At 43.6% G+C, this 25,865-nt stretch overlaps 1 protein-coding gene and 1 pseudogene across 5 annotated transcripts in view; one reads left to right on the top strand and one right to left on the bottom strand.

Moving 5' to 3' along the window:
• NAV1 (neuron navigator 1) overlaps positions 1–25,865 on the bottom strand; it is a 244,512-nt gene that overhangs the window by 35,253 nt on the left and 183,394 nt on the right. The window lies entirely within an intron of this gene.
• On the top strand, positions 1,921–2,483 carry LOC122212099 (annotated as a pseudogene).

Below are 25,865 nucleotides of genomic sequence, written 5' to 3'. Positions count from 1 at the left end.
TTCTATTTTTACATGTGAAATTTTGGCTAGCCATAGAATTCTAAACTGAAAGTAATCTCTAAGGATTTAAAGGCACTGCTCCATTGTCTGGCCTCTATTGTTGCCATTCTGATTCCTTGTCCTTAATATGTGACCTATTTCTTTCTAGAAAGCTTAGCATCTTCCCCGGTGTTCTAAAATATCATTAATGACATGCCTTGGTGTGGGCTGATTTTTATCCATTGAGTTAGATACCTTACTGGGCCCTTATAATCCAGAAATTTTCATGAATTATTTCTTAAATTTTTTTTAATGTTTCTATTTATTTTTGAGAGACAGAGAGAGACGGGGGAGGGGCAGAGAGAGAGAGAAAGACGCAGAATCTGAAGAGGCTCCAGGCTCTGAGCTGTCAGCACAGAGCCCTATGCGGGGCTCAAATTCACAAGCCATGAGATCATGACCTGAGCCGAAGTTGGACGCTTAACCGACTGAGCCACCCAGGCGCCCTGCATGAATTATTTCTTTGATGACTTTCTCCTCTCCATTTTTTTAGTTCTCTCTTCTACAATGTCTATTATTCAGATGATACGTTTTGAGGCTGATACTCTTGATTTTCTTTCTTATTTTCCAGCACTATATATATTTATTTTTTAACTCTACTTTTGGGGCAGCGGCCTCAATTTTATCTTCAGTTTCCTCCATTAAAATGTTCCTTTCTGCTATCATATTTAAAATTTTAAGAGTACTTTAAAAATAGTACATCATTCTTTCTTTCAAGGATGCAGTCTCTTCTCTTAACTCTCAAAGATATTCATTCACCAATTTATTCAGAGGGGCAGGTTTATAATCTCTTTGTATAGTGTCTGGTTCCAAGTAGCTTCTTTCTGTTTGTAGTGGTGAGACTTTCAGGTTACAGAACCTTCTTAGTTGTCTGATGATCCTTGGTTGTTTGCTCATAGGTAAGAATGGAACACTCATTAATAATTTGGTGGGGGGGGGCACCTGGGTGACTCAGTCAGTTAAGTGTCTGACTCTTGATTTTGGCTCAGGTCATGATCTCATGGTTCGTAGGATTGAACCCTCGCCCCCCACCCCCCCAAATGGCCTTCACGCTGACAGCACGGGAGCCTGCTTGGGATTCTCTCTCTGCCCCTTCTCCGCTCACACGCACGTACATGTGCTCTCTTTCAAAATAAATAAACATTTTTTTAAATTAAAAAATTTGGGGCGACTGGGTGGTACAGTCAGTTAAGCCTCTGACTCTCGATCCCTGCTCAGGTCATGATTTCACAGTTCTGGAGTTTGAGCCTCACATCAGGTTCTGTGCTGATGGCGTGGAGCCTGCTTGGGATTCTCTCTTTCTCTCTGCTCCTCCCCGCTTGTGCTCTCTCATTCTCAAAATAAATAAACTTTAAAAATTAAAAAAAAAATTAAAACAATTATTTGGAAGCTTTGTGTACATAGATAGGACTTGTCAGTTACGCTTTCTGTACAGGGAGATGTGACTGGACTTGTTCATGTAAGTTTCTTCTCTCAGGCTGGTCAGGTTCCCTAGAGATGAATCTTCCAAACTCCTGCCTGGCGGGGAAGGGCTATTGCCTTTCTGGAAGTAGCAGAGGAGAGGATCTCAGAGTCTAAGTGTTTCTTATATGAGTTTTAAACCAATCCTCCTGTTTTTAGTTTCATCGCTTCCCCCACTAAAGGTACCTGATGTTCACCAACTACCAAGCTTTTTGAGGGTTCTGGGGTGCAAACACAATTTCTGTGCAGCTTTTCCAATTACTGGCTCAGGACTCAGCTTTAAGTCGGATACATCCATTCACACTTGCCTTTCTCATTTCCAGCTTCCCCAAATTTTGTGGCTATTGTCTCTTCTTTTCCCTGTTTATCGTGCTTTTGGTGTTAAGACTTAAGGAAAAAAGAACCCCCCTCGCTGCCCCTCTCTGTCTTCTCTGAACTGGGAACAGCTCTCCTTCCACAGCCCCTCATCCCCTGAAAGCCTATGCCTGTGCAAAGTTTGCCTCCACCCCCTTCTTGGGCAGGAGCACCTCTTGGCTGTTGAGTGGATCACTGTCCACAGTGGTGCTAAAACCACAGGAGACACTGACATAGAGAGCCTCAGCAGCTTGGCAGCCCCACGTCCCTGACCTCACTTATTCCCAGCCGCAGCTTCCGACCCAGCGCCATTTCAAGGGACATTGACACAGCAGCCAAGTTCATTGGGGCTGGGGCTGCCTTGGTAGGGGTAGCTGGCTCTGAGGCTAGAATTGGGACTGTGTTTGGGAGCCTCATCATTGAACCCCTCCCTGAAGCCGAAGCTCTTCTCTTATGCCATTCTGGGCTTTGCCCTCTGGGAGGCCAAGGGGCTCTTTGGCCCGATGGCGGCCTTTCTCATCCTCTTCGCCATGTGAAGGAGCCATCTCCACTTTCCATAGGTTTTTCTCCCATATCTTATCTGCCCTGTATGTTCCTTTTCTGATATCTCCCCAGGCAGCCTGGGGTTGGCTCAGGGTTTGACAGAGGGAAAACAAATAAATGATGTATTAGTAAGAAAAGGGAAAAAAAAAAAAAAAAAAAAAGAAACCCCAAACCCTGTATTATCATTTTACTCTTGTGGTAGTTGTGAAATATGCTACCAGCAGCAAAACGCCCCTAAATGACACTTAACAGAGTTTGCTCTTTTGAATTATATGTTCTGATGGGTAGACTTTAAGTACAGTGAGGAGAGGAGAGTTCCATCACCAAATCAGGAAAAGCTGGAAGGAACCATCTAGATGATTTTTTTGAAGAATCAAGACCCTGGGAGAAAAGAGGCTGGATGGACGCTGTCCACCCTGAAACATGACTGCCTAAGGTCTGAGAACAGAAAGTCTTTAGAAGAGTTTGCAGACTCTATCAGCTAACGAGCCAGATTTACCACAGAGTAACTGCCTGGTCACTGGTGATTACATGGAGAAACAATAATGGCACCAAAACAATATGACACCAAAACAATATGACACCAAAACAATATGGCACCAAAACAATAAATAAAGAGGAGGGCAGGGCTTAGAGCTCGGGAGGGCTATTGCATCTGTTGCCTGGCACAAATAATTTCTCTTTGCTCTGTCGAAGCTGGGTTTTGCTATCTCCTTTCTATTTCTCTTTAAATGTTTCTCACATAGATCTCAGGTGGGGAAAAGAGGTCTAGGTCTAACTACACTAGAAACGCAGCAATGCAGCGAAGTTAATATCTGTTTATGATCCAACCTACGTATAAATCCAAACAACCATCACCAACAGGCAACTGATATAAAAGAGAAATGTTGTCTTCTACATTTACACCATTTACTTTACATGGTATACAAGTTTTCATTCTGGGAAGGTTATTAGAGGAATAATAACACCTTATTTACCATTTTCATCTACCCTCGGAACAAAAGAGGAAATAAGTCAGAATAAACATATGAGAGATTAAGTCAAATATAAACAAGATGATGAAAATGACTCTTGTCAAGGGATATTTCTAAAGTACTGGAACAGGTTATAGCAGTAAATTAAAGATTTTTCTCAGCAGGATATTCATTTTCTCATTTACTGATCGCCTCATATCCTTTAATCCTCCCTTCCCTCCAAATCTCAAACTTCTCATTTCCTGTTTCCCTGAAAAGTATCAGGTTTTTTTTTTCTGTCACCTTATCAAAAGCTTCAATATGGCCACAACTCCTTTTTCTTCACTTCCCTCCTCAAGAAGTCCCATTGACCATGTGACCACTTGCCTCTTAAACCTATCTTCTTCTCCTTTACATTCTCCTACTTTTGCTATGGTTTAGAGCTAATGTCGCGCTTGCTCAAACCACTGTGAAAGCCTCCTTACTGACCCCATTGTCTCTAAATTCTCCCTCCTTCCAGACACACTGAATAGAATCAGAAGCCTAATCACCCAAAAGCGTAGCACTTACCAAACCTTCATTAGCTCCTTGTTGCTGATTTAATAAAATCAAAATTCTACGGCCCACTGTTCAAGATTATCCATGAGACATCAATAACAGAGTATAGCGTTTAAGAGCACAGATGTTGTAGCCAGGGTACCTGAATTCAAATCCTAGAAGCTCTGCCTAGGGTTAAATTAAATTTCAATTTGGCAAACATCCATTGACGTCCTGGTATTTATAAGATAGCTTCAGTTGCATGGGCATTTAAAATGAGTGACTATCAGAATGAGCTCAACAACCCAAGGGTGGAGGAAGATGTATACATGAAATGAATACCATATCTGAAGTGCAGACAAACATACATAAGAGGATTCAGAGAAAGGAGTGATTTAATTTTCCAACAAAATCCAAAAATATGACTTTGCCATGTTAGGACACAGATAAACACAATGCTCATCTCCTTTTCCCTAGTCTCATCCTGCTCCTAATTCTAATGTCTTCTAGGATTCCTACTAGGTGACCAGTTGTGTCCCCTGATTTCTCTTCCGAAGTACAGGCCTGCATGGAGAGCCAATCTTACCATCATTGAGCAATGATCTGTGCCCTGCTGAAGATTCTGGAGTCCTGACGTGATTCCAGGGACTTGAGAACAATGTACATAAACCCTACCCACCTCCCATGGGTTTCTCCCTAGCTCTGCATTTTGAAATCTCACCTTCCTTCAATACCCAGGTCAAACACCAAGTTTTCTATGAGGCTTTCCAGGATGCTCCTTGTCAGAAGAAATCTCGTTCTCTTTTATGTTCGCTAGACTGTATTTCCCCTAGGGATAGGATTGAGTGTCATTCATCTCTGTATGCCTCATACAATATCCTGTACAGAGTGGGCTTGTACACACTTGCAGACTTGAATTCCTGGCTTCTGTGAAGGTAGGAATGCATAAACTCAGGGAAGGGGTTATGATTTTGGAACTGCTTCTTACATATTCTCCAAGAATGGTTAGTAGCTTGTTGCCCAGTACTCCTTATTTCAGGGGGAATTTATGAACTTTTTTTTTTTTTTAGAACTTCCAGTTCTCTGCTTAAATTCTCCACCTATTCATGAATAGAATCCACCTTTTCTACTAGATCCTTAAAAATATTTACAGAAAGCATTTTACAGTGTTGTCTATTAATTCCGACATCTGGGCCACCTATAGGTCTGCTTCTATTGACTATTTTTTCTGCCGGTTATATTTTCCTGCTTCTTTATGAATCTTGTAACTTTTTATTATATGCCAAATGTTGTATGTGAACAAAGAATGGCAATACATATGCCTAGAAAGGGACACGTCCCTTCCTCTGTCAGGCTGCTAGGATTGTGAGCTGAGTCGGTTTAATCTGTAGCAGAGCTAGGTCTGGGCTTTGTTGTCTCTTTGGTTAAAGTCAGTTCACCACTGGTTTCAAATGTTTTGAGGATAGGGTCAAGACTATCTCAGTAGGGCTTAGGATCTGACCATAGTGAGACTCCAGATATCTCTGTCTATGCTGTATCGCCCAGCCCGGCTTTTTGAGCTGCTGCGGAGTGCTCTTTACTCTTGGTGGGCCGCTTCTATGCACTCCGTGAAAGGCCATTGTGCTTTAAATGGGTCTTTTTCTATCCTCCTGCCTTGCTCTCAGATTTTTGTGTAGTATGTTACTGCTGGGTACTCCATGACTGCTCTCTGTAACTGAGTAGGGACGGGGTGTCTTTCTCATCTTTCTACCCTGCCCTCAGTTGTTAACTTGCTGTCACTGTGTGTACTAAGCAATGTCCTCATGGGAAAGAATTAGGGGTGGGTGGGTACATATTTGCTCTGTGATTTAGTTTCCTTATAGCCAGCCAGCCTGTAGCCTTCAAAAGTTTTGTATGAAGCTGAGCTACTTTGTCCTTCTCTTCACCTAGAGTAGGTCTACTCCTCCTGCTGTTGTGCCTCTAGAATGAAAGCAGCTGTGCATTTCTTTCTTTCTTAGGAAGAGCTCGTTCCTTTCTGGAATTTAGTTAAATGTAGAATACTTTGTATTCTTAGGTATTACAATTTTTGTTTACTAAGCTATATTTGTTATTTATCTAGCTTATTCTTGTTGTTTGGGTGGGACTGACTGTTATCGTGAGACTATACCACTCCTTTCAATAAATCAGCCTGTTGAGTGCTAATCCATTAAACCCTCCATCTAGAGCTGTAAGAATGGCAACAGATTCCTTTTTGTTCCCTTGCCCACTTCCTAGCACTGATACCACAGTCTTAGGGACACTCTGGGGCACCTCATCTCCTCTGGAGATGAAAAGAAGGACTGTGAGGAGGCCAGTTCAACTGAACACTGCTCTGTTTGTGTCGGTGCAGACACATGGCAATGCACAGGGCAGGGAACACTCCTCCCCTCTGGGAAAAGCACCAACACTAACGTAGGTCTTGGCTAGGACTGGCCACCCCTCCCAGGCTTCTCTCACACAGTCTGCTCCCCATATTTTAGGTCCAGCCATTCCACAGAACTTGAATAACCAAGGGAGCCCGCAGGCAGCCAGAGGGCCAAGGGTGTGGGCTAGCTAGTGGGAAGGGTGGACTAGCTTGTGACTACACAGGAAAACATCCTTACTGCTTCTCCAGAGCAGCTCTTCTAGTCCTTAAAAGTCAGACGTGAATACTGAATCGTTTCTCCATTTATCCAGAATATATATGTCTGGTGAATCAGTAACCAAATTTCTCTGATTATTTACCACTTAATGGATAAGAGCTCTGGACACAGAACCTTACTTTCTCCTCTGAAGGCAGAGAAATAGTTGCAATAGGCTGGTTATAAGAAATGGAATTTAGGGGTGATTATCTTTACTCCCAAGCAGAGTTTTTGGAATTGGAAGCCAATATTATATCCCAAGGAGATACCAAGGACTCTCTGCTTTCCCATCTAGGAAAAGAAGAGCTATGCTTACCATCTAAACTGGAAATAGGCTCCAAGACAGCAGGAAGCTGTTTGACCAGTGTACCCAGCTTCTGTGAGCTAAATCCCCAAACTACTCACAGAAAGAAGCCAGAGATAGACTTAGGAGGCTTTTCAGTCCCTATTGCTGTACCAACAAGGGTGATTGGATTCTATGAAACAGACAAACATCAAATGGGGTGGAGGGGGAAAGGTCACAAATAGCCACAATTCTTGATATTGTCTCACTTCCTGGGGTTGATGGACACCGGCCTTGGTCAGGCACTTAAATAGGAAACAGTACCTGATGGTAAGACCAAGTGTAGATTAGATTTGAGGTCTGGTGGCAATCTTACAGCCAAGATGGGTGGGGGGCTAGTAAATGTGATAACCCTGGCCCCAGGTTCCCTAAGAGCTACAATGACTATGGATCAAAACAAAAGGAATATTTTGAGAATATAAGTACTTTAGACAATGCTCTCACTGGATGGCTGTGCAGCCAAGGGTACTGCATGACATCTGTTCCTGAAAGCCAAATTACTCTTGGTACTTCAAGGGGACACGGAAAAGAGTAGATAAAGTTTGGTCTAGGATCAGTCCAAGATAGAATTAAATACATAAAGAGACTCAAAATTAATCTGTCCTCCTGGGGAGGCTAACTTTAGGGCTGGCACGGGACCAGGTTGACCTCAAAGCGTATATACTTCTATGGACCAGAATACATTCCTGATATTGCTCTAGTCTTAAAATTTTCCATAACTTCCTTGGAACAAAACCAGCAACTAGCTTAGAGTTTAGATACAGATTTCCTTACTTCCACCCTCAAGAATATTCTTACCTTCTTGGATGAAATGCAACAGGTTAAACCATATGAAATTGTCGATTTTGTAGGTAAAAAATGGTTACACATGGGTATTTCTATATGGTTCAATGTCAAATATGGTTATGTTCGTGTCTGGCCTATGCTTTAGCCCTTGTTTGCTAGAGAAGTGTGGTAGTGGGTTCTATACTCTTAACAGAAGGAAAACTCAATAGGAAGAAACAGAGTCAAATGACAGAAATGACAACTTGTCCCAACCTTGTCTGGTGCATTTGAGCAAGGAATCATGTTTTGAACTCAAGTCAAAGTTCCAAAGATATCCCATTCTTCATGTGTCTTTTATACTTTCTTCAGGACCATTCCTGGAGGTGAGCCACTCAGCTTTATACAGCCAGCTCAGGCTGCCCTAAAGGTCACTCAGACAGCCATGGAGATGTGGGTTCCTAATGAGAGAATTAGTGATGTTCCATCTCTGGTCCCTGAAGCAAGTGGACTCACTTGCTCTCCTTTGTTAACAAGGTGGTAATCCCCTAGATCTGTGTAATATGGTAGTCACTAGCCATATGTGGCTACTAAGTACTTGAAATGTGGCTAGTCTAAATTGAGATGTATGGTAAGACCACCAAGATCTAATACCAGATTCCAAGTACTTAGTATGAAAAAAAAATCATATCTTACTATAACTTTATATGGCATACTGAAATAATATTTTAGATATATTGGGTTAAATAAAATGTTATTGTAATTAATTACACCTGTTTTACTTTTTAAACTGTGCCTACTAGAAAATTTTAAATTACATATGTGACTTACATCATATTTCTATCGGAAAGCGCTGTTCTAAACAGGAAACTTTTGGTCAATGAAATGTCAGCTTTGAAGACATTAGTTGCTGCAGCGATTACAGTTGGTCCGTGACCTGGGAAAGCTATGGTGTGCCATTAAACTTCAGCTTATCCTTCCCAAGATGGCAGCAAATGTGGTAGAATTGTTGGATGCGTGCATCGAATTATCGGCCACAGACCTCAGAAAGCATTCAAGAGATTAAAGAGGATAAGTGATTAAAAAAAAAAAAAAAAGATAATGAAAGAGTCAGAATGAAATTGGGCAACTGTGTGATGTTCAGTTTTGCAAATGAATCAAGGCCATGTAGAAAAACCAACATTCTACTCAAGTACTGCCAAAGTTCTCAAAGTCGGTAAGTAACCTCTCCTGCTCCCCACCCCCATGTGGCCTCAGAGCACTCCAAGAGCAAGGGGGAGTGCAGTGTCTGCTTCATTACATGTCTGTGGTTTGGCAGAAACCACAGCAAGCTAGCCTGATCTGGCCAACAAAGCCAGGCAATGGGAGGAAAGGATGAACTGCACAGAGTGAGAGATTCAGAGGAAGAGGGGGTAGGGTGGAGAAGACGCCAATGTAAATTTTTTAAGCTAAGACTTTGCCAAGTCTTAATCAAGAGTAAAGATCACCTAGAAGAAGGGACCCTAAAGGACAAGGTAACCAGAGTCTGATACGATATTGGAGGAGACGTACAATTAGGAAAATTTCTTTGGCCTCCTTGATATTTTGGCAGTAAGCTCACACCAGGATCCCAGCGCATAAGAAAACTAATGGTTTCAGTGACTTGTTGAAGACACTTCCTAAATTTCAGTTTGAATCACAGAACTATCTGGTTAATTTTGTTCGTCTCTCAAATGCTGAGGCTAATTTTGTGAATGGCTATGGGCTGGGGACCCAAAGTGCGAACTGAATTACTATAGATTTGCTTACATGCTATTACTGGCACCACTGAAAAATCAGAGAACGTAGTCCCGGCAACTTTGAAGCCTATCACTTTAGGGCATCTGTGGCAACATCTAGGTGATGAATTTTTACTCAGATGCAACTGGGAAGTTTATAACGGTTAATACCACAAATTTTGAAGACATTTCTTAGAGATCTGAAGTAAAAGCCAAGGAAATTAGACCCCAGTGCCCTACTGTACCTTGACCATTCTGTAAAATTCAGAAATCACAGATTTCCCCTGTGGTCTTTTTCTTTTAAGTCACTCGGCTCATAATTTCTACAGTGACCGCCGAAGTTCCCTGTGGCATCTAACGGGGGAAGAGCGTAGATAAACACTGGGCCGCCATACCACCGACAATATGAAACATCATCCTAATGTACTCACTGAGCGAAGACTTGTGTTATTTCCGATGATGCCTCATATAACAGAAAAGTGAGAAAACTTCTGCTTGTCCCCAGTTTTAGCTCACCTCAACTCTTGCTCAAGTTGGAGCCACGATCAGCAGGTCCACTTGAGCTCACTCTCCTTTTCTAGAAGGCCTGAGGTTTTTGAGTGGTGGGGACAGGGTCACAGGCCCAGTCCTAGGCAGAACCCCATTCAGTCCAAATAAAGACATATGTTTTTCTTTCATACCCTATGCCTGAATCTGTACAGGTGTCACCTAAAAGCAAGTATGCTTTTAGAGAGAGCTAGCCTGGTAGCATGGAGTCCTTCATTGGTCTGGAAAATTGGATGCCCTTGCAGTGGTGTACAAAATTCTGTGCATGTGTGCACTTTTCTGGCCTTGGACCCTACTTTCAGATTCTCAGATGTCTATGGCCTAGGAAAAAAGTTTCTTTAGATTATTGTCTTGCCTCAGAGCACCATGCTTCAAGCATTGCCTTCTTGATTCTGGCATTGAATCTTCGCTCCGAGGTTAAAAGAGTTTCTTAAGCCTAGACCATGGTTACAGACCAAATTGTGTCCTCCCTACCTAATCTTTACACTGAAGCCATAATTCCCAACGGTTACATTTGGAGATAGAGCCTTTAGGGAGGTAATTCAGGTTAAATGAAGTCATTAGAGTGGAGACCTAATCTGATAGGGTTGGTATTCTTATAAGCAGAGGAAGAGACACCGGAGAGCTCTTTCTGTGCATGAGCACAGGGAAAGGTTACGCAGAGACACTGAGAGGTCTGCAAGCTTGAGAGAGGTCTCACCAGAAACCCAACCTGACGGCATCTCAACCTCGTGACGTTAGCCTTCAGAACTGTGAGAAAATAAGTTTCTGTTGCTTAGTCTCCGAGCCTTTGGTATTTTGTTGAAGCAGCCTGGGCAGACTAATATTACAATTAAGTGATGAAAACTAGCTTATTCTTTATTGTTACACCAATACCCCCAGCAGGCTGCCTTGGACCCTGACCACCTCCATGATCCAGACAAGTTTTCAATTCAGAGATTTACTCATTTAAGTTTTTGATCGTAATACCACAGGCCATTACAGCTGAACTAAAATACCCAAATCCGTCAGCTAGGCTCAGTGGAATCTATGGACTGAGAAAATCAAGGAGTCAAGCAAAGTGGAAGGAATTATTGCTTTGACTTGGCAGCAAAATAATCCTGGCGAAACTCCACCTTTTCATGATGAAATCGGGTTCTGTGCGTGCTCCTCTAATGACACGACACACAATTATTCAGCCTCGCAAACAGCTTGTATAGCACTTTGTGGAACAAAATGGATGCAACAGGATTAGAGGTATCAATATGTTTTATTGGGATCTTAATGTGGGAAAGGGTAATTGCAGGGTGGCGGGCGAGAGACAGAAGTGAGAATAGAAGGGGAAGACATGAGAGACTGTTTCCGAGGTGTGGTTTAAAGCCCTGCCATGTCAGCTGGCAGGGCCAGAGCAAAGCAAAAACAGAGCAGAAAGTTGAGCTGTTTAACGGGAGTCTCCTTAATTAGGACCAACTGTGGGTGAGGAATGCTGAGTCGGCCGGCCACAATTTGTTTGAGTTTTCTCTAGTTTCAGAGATTTCCCTTTTTGCCCGCCCCCCACCCCAGCCTTTCCCCTCTACTGTTTTTGCAGGGGTAGGAGTGAAAAAACAAGGTAACTTTCCTCTCTTTCTCGGATGTGTCCAAATGAGGAAATTTAAATCCCCCACCGAGTAAGAGGGGACTCTCTCTCAAGAAAACGGGAAAATTCTCAGGTGTGCCGTCAAATTCACCTTCAAAGAATAAGCGGCAGCCCTTTGAGGGCAGGCTCTGGAATACTGGATATGTGCCTCTGTCTCCACTGCTCTTGATTACCGAAGGTGAAATCAGTTTGTCTTAGCCTCAGTTTTCCCAAGTATAAACAGGTAATTCAGCACCTACAGAGCAAAATGTTTGGAAAGTTGAACGTTGGGGAGCAGAATTTTGGTTCTGAACTTGGGCAAAAAATATATCTTGACAAAAACTAAAAAGTCACGAAATTAAAAGGAGCCTGGGTGACTCAGTCGATTAAGCATCAGACTTCGGCTCAGGTCATGATCTCAAGGTTTGTGAGTTTCGAGTCCGCAATCAGGCTCTCTGCTGTCAGGGTGGAGCCTGCTTTGGATCTCTGTCCCCTGCTCTCTCTGCCCCTCCCCTGCTCCTCTCTCTCAAAAATAAACATTAAAAAAATATTTTTAAAAATATGAAGATGAAATGAAATGAAGATGTCAATTGATAAAAGCAATCTTAATTTGAGTTTCTGTGTTTTTATCAAAGAAGAGTCGGAAGGAGGCTCTAAGAATAGTCACTAGGGTATTATTTCGAACAAACATTTCCTTTTCTTCCCCAAACTGTCACAGATGTTCCATCTTAGAGATTTTTGGAAAGGGATGAAAATGATATTTGATTTAAAATTTCATAAGATACTTCCTGTTTCCTTCCCACTTCTCACCATATTCGTCCCGGGGCCTTTTTTAGGAGGCTGTCACACAATTCCAAAATCCTTGGCTAACTGAAAGGAAATGATAACAAGTGTCTGCATTTCTCCATTTTCTTAGAGCAGTCAGGAGTTAAGAGACAACTGACAATATTCTGAAATGTAGGAAAGGTTCAGGTTAAATGCCTAGAGCGGGGCTTGGCAAGTTTTTGTCTGTAAAGGACCAGACAGTAAATAATTTAGGCTTTGGGGGCCATATGGTCTCTGTTGCAACTGCTCAGCTCTGCCATTGTGGCACGGAAGCACTCATTGACTGTATGTAAACAAATGAATGCAGCTATGTTCCAAATAACTTTATTTATGGACAATGAAATTTGAATTTCACGTAATTTTCACGTGTCACAAAATATGACTCTTCTTTTGATTTTCCCCCCCAATCACCTGAAAACATGAGAACCACTCTTAGCTTTTTGGGCTGGGCAAAAACAGGCAGTGGAGCAGATACAGTCCGGAAGGCCCAAGTTTGCCAACCACCGGGCTAGACCAAACTAAAAAGGAAAAGGAAAAGAAATAATATTCCTCGATTGACAAGTCCTGGACCAAAAAGCAGTTTTGGACTAAGAAGGACCCCCACTTTTATTCCCTTTCAATGCCTTTCTGATCTAACCTGTTCAGTTGACAGTCAAAACCAGATTTTTCAACCAGCAATACCACTGGCTAGGTTTTGACTCAGGGAAAAAACATTGGGGGTGGGGGAGCGGAGGGGGAGTCGCTGGTGAGAGGCGGGGGAAAAGAAAAAGAAAAAGAAAACACACTCGTATGGTTTGCTCCTCACCCCCAATCCTCCAGCAGAATCAGGCAGTACCTCTAAGTAAGATGGGATTCAAACATATTTGCAACTTTTATAATCATTTATGCAGGACTCACTGGCAGAAGCAAAAGACTTTTGTAGTTAGAAACACAAAACCTGCTACACAGACCTGTTGGAGGAAGTCCTATAATTAATTTTTTTTAATGTTTGTTTATTTTTGAGAAAGAGAGAGACAGAGTGCAAGCAGGGAAGGAGCAGAGAGAGAGGGAGACGCAGAATCGGAAGCAGGCTCCAGGCTCTGAGCTGTCAGCACAGAGCCCGACGCGGGGCTCGAACTCACAACCTACAAGATCATGACCTGAGCCAAGTCGGATGCTTATCCAGCTGAGCCACACAGGCGCCCCCGGAGGAAGCCCTATAGAGTGCACATGTCCTGTGTACGATTCTGTTATGATTATGGCAACAGAGAGTCAAGTCCTGCCACTCACCTTCCGATCTCAAATCACCCTGTTAGCTCAAGGTGAGAATCAAAAGAGATGAAAAAAGATAGGAATCAGGCCCTAAAGTCATACTACTAGGCTAAAGAATCTGTGCAACTCTGAGCAGTTTCTGGCAGCTCCAAAAGATTCAGGCCAGACGGCTGGTGTGAAATGCTGAGCTGGCAATAAACACCTCTAGCCTGTAAGCTACTCTCTCTTCGTGGAACGAGGCTTCACCACAAACCAAATGGACTGCCAGGCGTTCCCTTTGAACACATCACTGCCCCCCCACCTCCTTTTTTACTTCTTTGTATCACATTCAATCTTCACACTCGATTCCCTGGCCTTCCATTATCACCTTTTTTTTTTCTTTTACTCTATTAAATAATAAGTCCACTTTCTAACCTCTTCTTTAGAGTTCCACAGAAACGGAGATCATCTTTTTTCAATTCACCGAGTCTCAGTTTAAAATCCTGACTCAAAATAGAGGGCTAATGCGCCCCCCAAACTTTCTGCCTGTAATTACCCTAATGCTGTCCACATTTAATCTACAAAAGAAATACAAAACAAGGAACGTTAAAAAGGAAAGCTAGCAAAAGGGAAACAAACACCAAATCCCAAATCCTAAAATCTAGATCTAGAGAGGAAAGTATTAGACCCTAATTCCTCGTGTCTACTTGCCTGCATACTATCATGTTGACCGAGCATGCTGGTTAGAGAGACCCAAGTGTCTCTTTATTTACATCCAGGGGCGTGAGCACCTAGGAGGATATACTCAGGATAAACGCAAAGTATGTGACGGTATGACATTTGGTAATACACTTAAAGGGAACGGTCATCCAAATCCATGGATTCACCATGACTACTCTTGTTTTCCATTTCAAAAGTAATACTAAGAAACCAATCCATAGCAGAATGCAACCACTCCTCTCCTCCGTACCCTCTTGAGATCCCCAGGGAGAAATTCAGTGAACAACCTTGGATGAAGAGGGTTACTCTACCACAAGTCAAATGCAGGGTCACACAAAACAGTCGTTGTCCCTTCACTAAATATAAAGGAAAATAAACACTCAGGGCTGGTTGGAGAGTGACACATAAGGTAAAAGATGAAGCTGTGTTCCAAGTTATAGAAGCTTTTTAAGGAAAATGTTTAAGGCTTATTTATTTTTGAGAGATAGAGAGAGCATGAATGGGGGAGGGGCAGAGAGAGGGGGAGACACAGAATCTGAAGCAGGCTCCAGGCTCTGAGCTGTCAGCACAGACCCTGACCTGCGGCTCGAACTCATGGACTGTGAGATCATGACCTGAGCCGAAGCTGGATGCTCAACTGAGCCACCCAGGCACCCCAGTTATAGAAACTTTTAGTACAGCCTAGTTAGATCACTTTCAAGTTTCAACCTCAGTGACTTTGACTAGATTTCTTCATTCCCATAACTTTTGCAACTCCTCTTTATGTCCTGTCCTCATTTAAAGTCCAAACTAAAAGTGTTAATCATATATGATGGCACTGGCCATGGGGGTAGGAGTAAAGGGTGGTAACAGTTTTCTCCTTTCACCTTCCCACAAAGACTTAGAACTTGAGATCTTGAAGGACTTCGTGTGTTGCCAGGGAGGCTTATCAATTTGTTACAGGGGGAGCTTGTCCGGTCCTCCAACCGGCACCTTGATATCATCGTTTCAAGAGAAATAGTCGTGAGAAGGTGGGACAATTTAAGGGCACTTCATAATCAACCATTTCCTAATCTGTACGGACTCAGCACTAAAGATTTCCCCTGGAGCCAGGCAATCCATATAAACGTCTGAGCCTGCTTTGTGAAAAACTGTTCATTTAGTCAGCAGGTAGGCTGGGATCGGACTCAACATCAGCTACTCCTTATGCCCACCCCCCCCAACATAACCAACATAAGCTCTACGTTGCTGGAGAAACGTGTAGCAATGTCCTGTACTTAAACAAAGGAAAGTCTGCTGTTTTACTAAAGACTCATGGCTTTCTGGAAGACAACCTTACCTAATTTAGGAACCTGTGGGGACAACCAAATGATACTAACAAACACTCAGAGTCTTTGCATCATACCTTCCAACCTCAGAAATGCTGAAGCCCAGGGCTCGGTCTCCTTCAGTCTGCAGAGTGAACGCGGCTCTCTAACTCATTTGTTACCTGTCTATAAGCTTGCGTCAAATCACAGCAGTGCCTCCACTTTTCTAGTACTGAATGCAGTGTCAACCCAAGAGGTGTTTTTTAAAAGGCATCTTCAATACGCTGCCTTTTATACTGATCCTTTTATCGAAAGGGCATGTATTTTACATTACTGTCTAGTGGAGACGCCAGATTTTGTGTTGATCCATGCAAACACTCTAATCTTAGTTTTCTTGGCGAACATCACCAACCATTATTAAGACAATAGTCACCGTGTGCCCAGTATTGAACTATGTATGTACCGAACACTTTGCTGGCATTTAGTCTTCATATTAACCCTGAGTTAGATACCACTTCCGTTTTACCTCTATGAGAGCTGAAACTTAAGACAGGGGAAGTTATGCGCGCAAGGTCCTACAGCAAGTTAAGAACCAGAGCCAGTTTGGTATCAGGATGTAACCCTAAAGACCCTGTTTTTTAACCACTACGTATACTATAAACAGTCCCTCCATGAGAGACAGAACGGAAGTTAGGGGTAGTCAACAGCAAAACTAAATTAGGCATTTACTCAGATCACTAGGGAACCATTTGGTATTACTTCTGCAGTGGATTATTTGGCAGCTTTCCAAATGGCGTTCCACTGGAGGGCAGTGATCACTTATGCATCTCCTGGGGCTCTTTGCACAAAAAGGTGGTCTCAAGGTCAAATTTAATTTGTGTCTGCTCCATCACTGTTACATCCTATCTCAACAGTTACAGAAGGCTGAGACTGACAATGGTGAAAAAGAAATGGGTTCGTTCCTAGACCTTCAAAGACTGCAAACCAAAACCCAATTTGCCCGGGAATGACTCACTCCTGGCCAACTAAAGGGAGGGCTTTAGCAAAAAGAAGCGTGTAGGATAGTCTAACTTGACAGAAACCTTTCATATTTGCTCCAACCGATTCTTAGACCGCAAAGGCAAACTGTAGCATGAGCACCACCAAATAAAATCTCGACGGCACGAGCACACAGTAGAATCGGGAAAAAGCAATTGTTGAGGTGGCAGAAGCATAGGAGGAAGGGTAGCTAATAACTGATTTAACCATCTGGTGGGTAGGTTGCTCTTCTTGGACAACCCTGTTTGGCCCTCCTTCCCCTCTAGAAAAACCCATCCAGGACTCTACCTGGCCTTTGAATATCAAGTTCATTCTTCTGCATGTTGCTTTGCAAAGGAAGTCTTTTTAACCCATACGTAAGAGTCTAAACACCATTCCCTCACAGTGAGGAGAGGGGGAAAATGCTGGATGAGCCCCCTAAGTAGGACTGCTACATGCGGTCTTTTAGATTCAACAGAGCGCCTGTGGCCCTAGGGACAGGGGAGCGCAGGGGCCGCCCTACACATGGCGCGGCCCTGGGCCTTCCACAAGGGCCGCGGAATTGGCTGCGTCACCCCTGGAACTCCTCACTACACGCTCGCATCACGGCTAGGCTGACCAAGTGGTACTCGTGGTGCCTCCTTTTCAGACAGCTGTCTTACATTTTAGGCATGGGGCAGTCTTGAGAGTCTAAGTCGTCAGTGCGACGGCCCCTCACAGCTTTGGCTTGGGAATCTACAGCAATTTAGCGGCTCCTGCGGGCTTCCGCCTCACCAGAGGAAGTCCCGCCCACCGGCTTCCTCTCCTCTCTATCAACACCTGGCAACTGCCAATGGCTCTTCTTGGCGCTGCGGTCTGTGCCGCTTGCGCGTCTGTTTTCCTTCAGGTGCTCATCTTAGATGGTGATCTGAAGTCCAGAGGCGTTATTTAGGGAGTGGCCATGTGTGGGAAGACTGGTGTGTGCTAAAAAACTGACAGCAACGGAATAGGGCCCAGGCCAGACTTGAGTATGAGGGCACTTTAGAGACGGCTTCCTCATGCAGAAGAGCTTGGTCACCCAATCTTGGAGGAACCACAGTCCTGCAAGCGCTAGACATTTCCAAATGCAAGAGGAAATGTTCCTCACGCGTGCCTCGCTGGACGAAAATGAATTCAGAATTGTTTCCTAGGCTAATGGCAGGTGGCCTGGGTCAGCTGATTTTAGAGAATGTCATTTGATTACAGCATTGAAGACGGAGTATATGCTGCGAGCCACAGTGTTGTGTAGCCTCTATTCCAAGACACAGGATCAAATATAGAAACTGAAAGAAACCTCTAAAGACTCTTCCCCCATTAGAGATCTTGAGGAGGAGTTGCTTTTTCAGATATTCAATGGAGTGTATGGCGCAAAAGTCAAGGCCCAAGGGCAGGTTGTTGAACGGGGAGATAATGGGAATTGCTTTTTTTGCCGATGACATCCTGGTGAAAGAACCAGCAGCATTGCATTGGTCAGTGTAACAGTAGAGCTTTTATGGAAAGCTCACTTTAACATCCTCTTATACCACACCTACCACTATTATTGTAACTACGGAAGGAAACCTTTGGGGGCCAAGAAAGAATCATTAACTGATCAATCACAAAGCTAGCCTGAGTAGAAAAAAAAAGAAAGGAATTGTCCCGTAAGTTCCATGCCTTTTTTAAAAAAAGTCCCTAGAGAAGGATTAAGTATAAAAAAAAAAAAAAAAAATACCGGATGCGTTGGAAGACAAACCTATTAGTCTGAAAAAAGAATTTTTCTTCAGGATGAAAATGCAGAGAATTTCTACATATTCAGTCAGGTGAATGCAAACTACTGGCTGAAAAGCTAAGCAACAGGAGGTGGGGGTTCTGAGGCATCATGAATGAGAATGTTTTGCAGAGTCAGCCTGTTTGGCAACCGCCCAGGACATCATCAGCCAAGGAGGTCAAATGTTCAGTTAGCAAAGGTAGAGGTCCTTGAGATCCTTCTTGGGCCCTGCGTGGACATCTTGAAGAGAGAGATGAAACAATTTGAAGAGCTGATAAAATGGTTTTGTTTCAGAATAAACAAGAACGTATGAAGTGTTTGAAGAACTAGGCTTTTTAAGTGCCTGAAAATACGACTGTAGTGCTTTAATCTAGATAAACTCGATAAAAACACATGAAAACGGGAGATTTAAATACTTTCATGTAGGCTCTGCATTGTACTCATATTTGTGCACTTTCCCCTTCATTTCCAGTCTGTTCCTTGGAACATCTTAACTCTCAGAGGCAATGTTTAGCTCCTACCACGGCTACTCTTTCCCGGTGAATCCATTCTGCTTACCCTCTATAATTAAAAACAAACAAACAAACAAGACAAAACAAAAAACCCCAAAGTTTCCTTCTAGGAGACTCTTCCCCATTTCAGGCATCAGGAGTGAGCTCCCTTTAAGGAATTCACCTTCCAGGTACTTCTCCCACATATAGGAACTCAAATGCCTTTATGTAAAAGATTTAATTATTTTTTAGTTGTTTTTTTTTTTTAATGTTTATTTATTTTTGAGACAGAGGGAGACAGAGCACGAGTGTGGGAGGGGCAGAGAGAGAGGGAGACAATCTGAAGCAGGCTCCAGGCTCTGAGCTGTAGCACAGAGCCCAATGCGGGGCTCGAACCCATGAACCGTGAGGTCATGACCTGAGCCGAAGTCAAGACGCTTAACCGACTGAGCCACCCAAGTGCCCCTAAAAGGTTTAATTTTTACTTTACTGGGGCAAGAGGGTTTTTTTTCTCTGTGTGTATGTCAATTCTTTCTAGAATTGCTGCAGACAACTGAAGTGTGTTGTGTGCAAAATGTTAACTGGACAATACTTAGGCAGGGTATTAAGTTACAGTTGTCTTTGCTTTGAATTCTTATCACTGCTGTCTAAAGGCATTAGTTTCTCTAAAATTTTTCTTAAAGTATCTAAAGTTATGCCTCTGTTCCTGACTGCGTTGTATTTACGTTATACCTGAAGCTATATTTTCTTTGACATTTTGGTAAAATTACACTGTGTGAAATGTTATTCATATGGATTGTATTGCTAATTTTATCTTGAGAGCCAATTATACATGTTGAATAAAATGAATTCTTTCCCCAGTTAAAAAACGGGTTAAGTTCATGATGCTGTGTTTTATAATAAGAATTATATATATTTGGTTCTTGTCCCTGTTTCTGGCACAGAGCTCCTGAAATCCTAGGAACTTCCTAAGTGATGACAGTGATACCAGGTGTCTTTAGTTAGGTCAATGTGGTGACTTTTGGACCCCACCGAAGGATGGGGAGTGGTTGCCTGGGGAACGAATCACACGATTAGAAGGTTGGAACTTTCAGTCCCTCTAAGGTTGAATTAATTGGCAAAGGCCAATGATTTAATTAGCCACGCCTACAGAATGAAGCCTCCGTAAAGACCAAAAAAGACAGCGTTTGGAGAGCTTCTGGGGTTGATGAACATGTGGAGCAGCTGAGACAGCCACTCAGGGGACACAGAAGCTCCACACCTCGTCCCACATACCTTGCCCTATGTGTCTCTTCCATCTGGCTGTTCCTGAGTTGTATCCTTTTATAATAAGCTGGTCCTCAAGTAAGGAAATGTCTTCCCGAATTCTGTGACCTACTTTAGCGCATTAATCCAACCCAAGGAGGGGATGGGGGAACCTCTGATCTACAGCCGGGCGGTCAGAAGCCCAGGTGACAGTCTGGACTTGCAACTGGCATCTGAAGCGGGTGGGAACAATCTCGTAGAAGTGAGCCCTTCACCTGGGGGATCTGATGCTCTCTCCGGGTAGACAGTGTCAGAATTCAGATGAATTGTGGGATGCCCAGCTGGTGTCAGAGAATCGTGCATCCGAATCGGAGATCAATATAACAGGACAAAATAAAATTGTGTCCTGTGGTACAAGTAACGCAAAAATTCTAGCATTGATGACAGCGTTGAAAAAGTAAACGCAGAGCCGGCAGGAGATGGTTACCTCTGGTTTGATCCTGGTGCCTCCTCACTCATGAGCCGCATGGGGAGAACCCGCATTTGTAGGCTACCATCTGTCCTTTCAAACTGCCTACACTCACCGTCTTCACGTTACCTCACATGTACTCCTCCACCCACCAGAACTTGGACTTCATCCTCACCACTTCACTAAAATCCCTCTGGCCAGGATGACCAAGGCTCTGTATATTGCTAAATCCACTTAGCATTTTTTTAGTCGTATTTCTCCAGCCTGTCAGTTGCATCTGTCAGTGTCCGTCACTCCTGGAAATTCTTCCCTTTGCCTCGGTGACAGCATTCTCTTCCTGTGCTCCCCCCCTTCCAGACTCCCTCTTCCTCTGCCGACTCCTTCAATTTTGGTCTTTCATTGTACGTGGCCCTTGACTTAACTGGTATTCTCATTCTACCCATTTTCCTTGGAGTTCTCTCCCTGGCATACAGGACAGCAAAGCATCTTCTTCTACGGGGTAAGAGAGGTTGGATGGAGGGGTGTGGCACAGCGTGGATTCTCAATAAAAACATGCTGAAGGAATGAAGCATGGGATATTAAAATGCCTTTAGGGATATGGTGGAGAATCCTACCAGGGTCTGTGGTGGGAAAGAAGGCCATATGGAAAAACAACTGTTACTAAATGTCTTCTTCAAAGCAATTTGTTTCTACTGGGGGTTCCCAGGTCCTAATTTTCCTTCACATTCCCCCTCCTTGGACTTTCATTTGCCAGCAAACTGGCAATGTACCTAGATTTGGCAAAGAGTATAATAGCTTCAGCTTGGGTTCCTATAGTTGGGAAGGTTCTACCAGGATCTTCTTTGTTCCATCTTTAGTTTAAAAACAATCACCCTGGGGCGCCTGGGTGGCTCAGTCGGTTAAGCGTCCGACTTCAGCTCAGGTCATGATCTCGCTGTCCGTGAGTTCGAGCCCCGCTTCGGGCTCTGGGCTTATGGCTCAGAGCCTGGAGCCTGTTTCCGATTCTGTGTCTCCCTCTCTCTCTGCCCCTCCCCCGTTCATGCTGTGTCTCTCTCTGTCTCAAAAATAAATAAACGTTAAAAAAAAAACAAAAAACCAATCACCCTGTATAATTACTCATTAGAGGCCAACACTTTACACAGCCCCCAATATGTTTCTGGAAAACAACTCCTCTTCAGAGTTTGCCCAGAACAGCTTAAAAACACAAGACAGAAGCAGAATCTGCTATGAAGTTGTTTATGTGTGAAAATTGCGTGACCTTTCATAATGAAAGCCATCTTGAGAACCCGAAGCCTTGTCATTTCTGTGGAAAACACTTATCCTGACCAATGCAAAATACACAGCATCTGAGTTGAGCACTATCATTTTGAAGGAATAATCGGAGAAGCACTGTAAAACATTACCCCGATCTCTTTAATAAAGGCATTTGAAAGATACATTCTTACACCAATGTTAACCACTCTCCGATCCCAGACAGTAGTCAGATATGAGGTCACCAAGTTTTCCGGTCATACACTGGATGGTAGAATTTAATAAAAAAAAGAGGTTTTCTCCAATTACCCAAATATGGGCTGAAATTTAAATATAGCACAATTGCTTCTGCTTTTTCCACTTACAAAATATGCTATGTAGCGTCTACAGGGGCTAATCAATTCTCCTCGGATGGACTGCAATAGTTATGCCACAGTGGTGCCCAAATAGACAACCTAAAAAGTATTTACAGTATCTTTTCCCCCAAGATAGCCACTTCTTAGATAAGTGAAAGCTCTTCACTTGGGAAGACACTTCTAGGCCGACCAAGAGAATTTTTTTGGCTTAGGGGGATGCGGGTTTCCAATCCATTCTCCGATCCCAAACGGATCTGAGATACTATACAAGGTAACCTTTCATCTGAGCCTCCTCCCCGCCCCGGCCCGAACAACCCATACATTCTTTCCTAATGTAAAGATTTCCAACAACAGCATAAAACTAGCTGTTAATAATAGGTCCCAACATGTAAATTACAGCGGTCTCCAAAAATAAAGCTTCATGGGGGAAAAATTTGCAAGTTACCACTGTGAGGTAGATACAGTGAAAGAACAGTTTCCTCACACCACGGAAATCTGGATGTCCTCGCTCAACTGGCAGACAAGTATTCCGAAGGCAGTCCTTGGGAGCGATTTTTTTGTGTGTAAACCAAACCATGACTTTTCCCTACCTCGCCTCTCTGTCTCCTGCTCCTCAACCAACCTTACAATTAAACACCCAAGGCTTGTTCCTAAGTCTCAGTCTTTCCTTATGTTTCTAGAGAGCAGTAAGAGGGCAGGGCGCAGCGGGCAATGCTGTAATCTGTCACCTTCTCAGCACTTTTTCTAAGGTAAGGACGGGGACCACGTGTTACTTGTGAAGTGTTCTTTCTTACCAACTAGCCCATAAATGCCTATATCCCCGAGACCCTTAGAATGAGAGCACTTGATAAGGATTCCAAAAGCAGTGCTCCCAAGAGGCCCCCTAGGTTCATGCATTCTGAATAGCTTCCTCCCCCCAACCCCCTAAGATTCTCCACTCTTCTTTGATCAATCCTACCAAGGAACACTGGGCAGGTCTGTCCAAAGAAATCCTAGCATTAAAAAAGTCTATTGAATGGAAAGTTTACTTGTCTCTTTAATCTAGGTCTTAAGAAAGGTTGAGTTGTCACTCCCACCATGGGGGGGGGGCGAGGGGGGGGGATCACTGATCTGGCCTGTTGGGCATTGTCATTTTTACAGCCCTCTTGCCTTCATCTTTATCTCAGAATTAACCGCTTTCTTATCTTAAGTCATTTAGTTCATGGCCTGCTTACTCTTGGTGAAATATCTTTGTGGAGGGCTCTGAAGGTTTTTCACTTCAGAGAACAGGACAGCTGAATGCCACATTGTGCGTGGGGGTCAAAGGTCAGCATCACAGAGAAAACCCAGCTAATGCATTGTGAAAGACCTTCATTTTTATGGGTGAGTCTTCCATGCATGTGAAAGTAAGCACATCTCTCACCTATCACAAAGCCTTGAACAAAAGGAATGAAAAGAAAAAGGAATCTTAATTCTTAACCAGTAAGTGGATGAAGTAAAGATCTTATTCCAGAGAAACAAAACGATATGCAGGTGTTCAGGCAAGGTAAAAAGCCACTCATTATATGCCCCAGGCATGACATTCTGCCCGCTTAAGGATGAGGGATGAATGGGGGAAAAAATAACAGGGAACTGAAAAGATTTAAACTTCTCAACCCCTCACCTGCAAATGTCAGATATACCAAACGTTCCTGTAAGGCAGATGTCCGACCCTGTTTTCACAGAATCAGGTGTTGAAGTATCTGGAGTGCTTTGCAAACGTAAATACCTGGCCGTTTTCGTAACTGGTTATTGCTTTCAACACCCCGTGAGATCGGATCGCCACATTTCTGCAGCAAATCCTCACCGACGCACTTTCCATTGAGACAACATTCCATTCCCTCCAAACCGCCTGTGTGCGGCTCATCTGCCGGTGCCCTTCATTCTCCTTCCAAGAAGGGGAAACTGAGGCTGGGAATTTTGCCCTGGGCGGTGGAACAAATCAGTGGCAAAGTCAGTATTAGATTTCTGGGTGCTTCATCTCTTTCCTTCGGTACCAAAAATGTACTCCAATGCTGGTTGTATATAAAGCACATACTTAGCCCGGGAACCCTTTTCCCAGCCTCTCTGACTTGTCCTTCACTTATGCTTTCCTCCGACTGCCTCCTGCCTCATCACCTCCCCAGGTCGAGAGGGAGAACAGTTTTTGTTATCTAAAGATACATATCTTAGGAAAAAATAACAATTTGGGGAACACAGGAAATGACTGGCTAGGAAACTGCTTTTGGTATTAACATGCTTTTCTTGGGCAACCGAATTGAAATCTCTGTTCTGAGGCTTTATGATCAGTCTGGGGCTTTGGCGTAATCCTTAAAGAAGTCAAAAGAAGGAAAATTGAAATTAAAAGAAGAGAAAGTTAATCAAAATCAAACTGGTTTTGTTTCTGGGAGAGGTGCCTTCAGGCAACAGACAGGAACAAAAACATCCTGTTCTTTCTTCCATTTTGTTCGGATGCTGGGTGGACCCAGAGCCACTTCTCAGCTTAGAAAAGGGGTCCCTGCAGCTCCCTGGCACAGACCCCTGCTATCCAAAAGGGGTCTGTGCCAGGAAGACCCTCTGCCTTTCTCACATCTGGAAGAACGAAGCCCTAATGGGGCTGGAAGGGAGGCAGAAGCTCAGGGTCCACTTGCCCTGCCCCCCCCCCCCAAAAAAAAAACTGTGACCGGTTTCCTCTCCGCCATATCCTCCCCCATTACTATGTATGTGCAAATCATCCGGGCAGATGGGTGTTTTTCTACATACAAAGGCTTCCAGAGAAGGCCCTTCCACACCTTCCTTAGGGCGCTCATTACGTGTCAAATCCTTGCAGCAGCTAAGTCCTTGTTACAGAAAATTACAGACAGGCGCCCGAGAACTATGCGGTTCAAAGTACGAGAACCAGCCCGGTTTTCCCCGACACACTTCTGCTTTTCCACCTCCACTCTGCACACCTATACCACAATGCACTGTTGTCTCCACTGTCAGTTTCTTTCAGCGGAGCAAGATCGTCATGACCCAGAGCAACCTGAGAGCACAATCCTTCTAGAGTTTTATAAACGCCCCCCAGGACCTTCTAAGTCCTACACCTATCTCAATGACGGTTTTCCTGACAATTTGCCTTTTCAAGCTCCCCAAAGCCTCCAAGAATGCAGTTTTCATAGAAATGATTTTCTTTTTACACTCACATTTCATCCCCTTGTGTAATCATCAAATGATACAATTTCAACTGGCATGAAGACGCTTGGGAACAAACAGCCCTTGGTAAGTGTTGAGCTAGACTGGTGGGAGCACGCAGGTACAGACACAGCAAAGGGCAGAATTAGTGTTCAGTGTGCGGAGGGCGTAAAAAGCAAGTCCGGGGGGAGGGCTCTGCTCTATCTGATGCCTGGAAGCACCGCAGGAAGACAAGGGTGAAATTCATAAGGCTGAAGACATTAGCGTAGCTCCACCTCTGACCTTTCCTCCTCCTCAATATATTCCTCCTTGCTTCCCCTCTGGGTTTCTTTGCTAAACGTGAGACCAACAGTGGGGCTAAGCAAAGTGAAACTGACAGAAATAAAACTTCAGGTTATTTCTGATTCCTTGGGCTCAAATCACTCAACCAGCATTATTTTACTTGGATGGCATTATTTTACTGGTAGAATCATTCTGGTTTAGACAGCGTCACAGTTCAACTTTATAAAAG

Source organism: Panthera leo, chromosome F3 (genome assembly GCF_018350215.1).
Source record: "Panthera leo isolate Ple1 chromosome F3, P.leo_Ple1_pat1.1, whole genome shotgun sequence".
Classification (NCBI taxonomy): domain Eukaryota; kingdom Metazoa; phylum Chordata; class Mammalia; order Carnivora; family Felidae; genus Panthera; species Panthera leo.
The sequence above is the reverse complement of the archived record's forward strand: the minus strand, read 5'-3'. Positions and strand labels throughout refer to the sequence as shown.